At 34.2% G+C, this 4,572-nt stretch overlaps 1 pseudogene; it reads left to right on the top strand.

The window, feature by feature from the left end:
- The first annotated feature begins 2,205 nt into the window (after positions 1-2,205).
- Positions 2,206-3,011, top strand: LOC149249167 (polygalacturonase QRT3 pseudogene; annotated as a pseudogene).
- Positions 3,012-4,572: the final 1,561 nt, after the last annotated feature.

The following is a 4,572-nucleotide window of genomic DNA, read 5'->3' on the forward strand; positions in this document are numbered from 1 at the left end:
GCTTTTGTATCCTTTATATGGAGTGTATGAGTATGGCAACTACAAAGGGGCAAGTTCCAGAGACGAAAATGGAATATTGGAAACAATCTATGGAGAACTTGTTCAAGTTGTTAATGGGCATGGTTGAACTCACAACTAGAAGACTAGAGCTTATTGAAAATGAGAAGGAGGCAACATTCAAACTATTAGAGAAAAAGTATGAATGACTTCAAACAAGAATGGATAGAAAACTTGCAAGCCTCAAGTTAAATTTTCTTTTATGGAAGATGAATGTTCGAGGTAATGAGCTCTTTGTAGGCAATCTAGATTTAAAGAATGGTAAAGAAGAGATAGACATAGATACACAGACTAGGGAGGTTGGATGCATTACAACAAGAGGTGGCTCATCCCGCGGTAAATAGGTGATCTAGGATAGAGATGTTGAAGCTAGGCCTTCGAGACTTGTTTAATTTCGTTTTTGTTAATGTATTTCAAGTATGTCAAACTTCTGGTTCAATTTTGTAGGAAATATGCATGGGTTCAATGTAAAATATTAGCCTAGAAGGCTCGTAGATGCAAAAATAATATGTTATGGATATACTAGACATTGAGGTAGTAGATATTACTGAATCATGTAAGTGGTTCTAGCCATGTAACTAGATTTTCTAATTGATAAACTACTCCTTATGTTAAAAACAAAACTATCATTATTATTGCATTTAGAAATATTAATACTATCAACATGATTAGAATATCTTGTTTTTTATTCTCTTTCCTTGTTTTTATGTTCAAGATCAAGTTAATTACCAAATTTGGTGTATGAGGCCTTTTTGTTTATGGGAGAAGGGATAGACCTTCACATTTAAAAATATTAATACTATCAACATGATTAGAATATCCTATTTTTTATTCTCTTTCCTTGCTTTTATGTTCAAGATCAAGTTAGTTACCAAATTTGGTGTATGAGGCATTTTTGTTTATGGGAGAAGGAAAAAACCTTCACCATGTAATTGGACTACTAAAATCTACTAACGTATACATATTCTACCCTTCTAAATTTGAAATTTAAACCTTGTACAAGTAATATTAATTTAAAAAATAATGTTATAATGTTACCTAATGAAATTATATATTACAAAATCATATATGTATATATATTTGATTATGATTATGATTAACATCCACTAATGTTGAAATAATCTATTGAACTTTATGAAGGTAAGAGATTACTCAAATTCTTTAGCACTTTATTTTTATGCTTTCCATGAACAACATAATTTTACTAACTTCAATGGTAAAGAATGTTGGTAGAGTGAGAAATATTTTGAAATTTAGATTTAATGTGGGTATAAGTTGGACATTATAAGATAAAGTGACTTTTATTTTCAACATTATTGCTATCTTGGCATGGGATTTTGGTAATTGGTAACACTCTTTTTCAATATTAAGCTTATAATAATTTGTTCTTAATTCAACAAATACTTATTTTCTTCTTGATACATGTCAAGGTAAAGAGAAATTTGTGGTTTTTCAAATTTGGCTAGTTATTAAGCTTATGAGAACTCGTTCTTAATTTAACAATGTTTATATTCTCCCTTACAGTAGAAAAGATGAAGATAAATTTTTGATATTGGAAATTGGGCTGATAACCTCTTGTTATCATATTTTAGTTTCCGTTTTCCCTCTAACTCTTTAAAATCCCACACTTTCTCATTATATTTTAATATAATAATTATTTTTACATTACTCTTATATTTTTTTTATAGACAACTTTATCTAATTCACACTTAATGTGGTGATTTTGGTTAAAGTTAAAAACAAATAAAAAAAACCCTTTATCTTTCATATTATTTAATTTATTCTTATGCATGATATATGTAGTCATAGCTATATCGTTTAGTCTCTTTGATTTTACAGATTGAATTTTACATTATTTGAGATAGACTAAACTTTTTATTTTATTGCGAGGGGATGGAAACGTAGAAAGTTTGTTTCATCAACAACCGTGTCTGATCGAGTGTTTTCTTCCTCATCTCAAAAGTTGGTGAAAAATACGTGACATCCATGCAAACCGATCGCAACGTGAAGGGCGTGACATAAGTGAGAGCATCTCTAGAATTCAGTGAAGACTTCGCGAACTTCTATAATGGGTCACCATCCCCGTGAGTAGTTCAGTGGATAGTAATAACGCCAAGCTTTATGTTGTTAGTACGTAAAGGATTTATCATGGGAACGATTCATGTACATATATATATTTATTGGGCAAGAGCTATTTCCACCTCTATAGCTCCATAAATGCTCTGTTACATCACTGTCATTCCGTGGGCATAGATTCTAGTACAAGCACGGCAACACACCTGAATATTTATGGACAAATGCTTTCCGATAAAACCATACCATGGATAACCACCATGTACAATACATAAAACCATGTTATACTATGCATCTGGATGCGCATCTGAGATGTGATGAGCTAAGCATGCATGTTACTCCATGTTAACCGAACAATTCAAATTCAAATTCGAAATTTGAACCGGTGAACCCGCCCCGCCAAAATTCAAGCCCAAATTCAAAATTTGAAGATCGATAATTGATATATCTCGCATTTCAAGTCGTCTGGCATCCTGGTTCAGGGTGGGCATGAGACATACATCCGGAATTCCTTCCTGGGGCAGCGCATTACCGCCGGCAGAAGCCCCGACGAGAAGAAATTCAGCAGCATGGGCATAAGCCTTATGGGCAATGACAACGCTATAACGGACGTTGTCATCTTTCCGGCTGTTGTGGGGATTGCAGTGACAGGTCAAGCCAATATCCTCACAGGAGTTCACTGTTATAACAAGGTCACAGGCTTCGGAGGAGTTGGAATCAAACTAAAGCTCGGTGGATTGACTCAGACGAGGAGCATCGGTTGTTATTTGGATTATACCGCCATTGTTGCAGAGATTCTTCAAAATTTTCTCCGTTGGCATCTGTGGCACAAGTCTTTTCTCATCATTGTTGATGCCTATTACTCACTTTGTCTTCCTTGAAAACTCCCAAATTTTCTCTGCAATTATTTCAGATCTTGATACCTTCCTTGGTGATTAGGGTATATGGTGTCATTTCCAATCCTAATTGACTCATCAAAGGCAACAAAGGAGCAGTGATGGAGTCAGAATCAGTGACCGTGGCAGATTCTTCAATTTTTGGAGCAGAGGGAGTGATTATCAAGCCAGGATCTGAAACATTTGTACCTGGTTTTCCCTTTTTCTCAGACTTGCAGTCAAATCAGATGCTTGTTTCTCATTCAAATGAAATGGACCTTTACAACAACTCGGTAATCCCAATCAGTCCAGCACAATTTAGCAGAGAAATATATGATATGGGGCGTACCCAATATGGAAATATGCCATTTTCTGCCAATCTGAATACTCCTGGATCTATATCTGAAGTGCCCACTGAGAGATCAGTGCCTGTGTCGGTGAACGAGGGGTACCCAACAGAGGATTCATTGAATTCTCCTGGGCGCAATGGGGAGGCCATGTCACACATTTGGGGCCACTCAGCCTCTGACAAAACAGAGGAGCAACAAGTTAGAGAGGAGAGGAAGCAGAGAAGGATGTTGTCTAACAGAGAGTCTGCAAGGAGGTCTAGGCTCCGGAAACAACATGTTGTGTACCAGCTGAGGGCGGAGGTGGATCATTTGAGAGAAGAGAATGGGGAGATATTAAAGAAACTCAACATTACTTCAACGCATTATGCTCATATAAGAGAAGAGAATTCCCTGTTGAGATTAGAGGCCATGGAGCTGAGTCACAAGCTCCAAAGATTGCAATACACATTAAACGCTCAACCTCATGGTGTCTTTGAAAGTATGGGTGTTGAAACTCGAAATTGCAGTGCTGCGCATATGAGCTCAGCTTATGGCACCATTTCTCACTCCTTGGTTTCTCCCCATCTTTGGTTTTGAGGTCCAGAAGCAATTTACATTGTTAAATACTTAGAAATATTACCAGAACCATGCCCTATATTGTTTTCTCATTCATGCAGGAACTTGATATCGATTTGAATGGTGTAAAGAGTTGTAATTTTTGATAAAATTTGAATTTTGGAAAAAATTGTTAATTTTTGCTATGAAATTATGTAGTGAGATTTTTCAATCCTGTATAATAATAAATCAAAGGAAAAACTAAATTTAGATATTCATTAACTCAAAAACCCTTTAAGGATAACGTTGAGTGTCATTGGAAGCACCTCTTATAAAATAATATTAAAAAACAAAACGTTTGGCTACTCTATTGACTAATATTTCCTAAACCTTTAAATTATTACTTCTTAATTAATTTATCTATATAATTATATTTACAACTAAAAAGTTAAAATAATAATGAACTTTAATACAATCCAAACTCATGTATATTCGATTCTGTATATTATAATAATAACAATTATCTAAAGCATTTTGTGTATCTGTCATTTATTTACATATGCACTTTTCACCAATTTTAACAAAATTGAAATCAAATACTTTAGTTAACATTAAGGTAAATTTGATAATTGTGAAAACGTAATTATTATTAAAATTTAAGTTTAAAACAATTTCAATTTAGA

Source organism: Pinus tabuliformis, chromosome 7 (genome assembly GCF_031772625.1).
Source record: "Pinus tabuliformis cultivar Carrire ecotype Pingquan chromosome 7, CPIR1, whole genome shotgun sequence".
In the NCBI taxonomy this organism is placed as follows: domain Eukaryota; kingdom Viridiplantae; phylum Streptophyta; class Pinopsida; order Pinales; family Pinaceae; genus Pinus; species Pinus tabuliformis.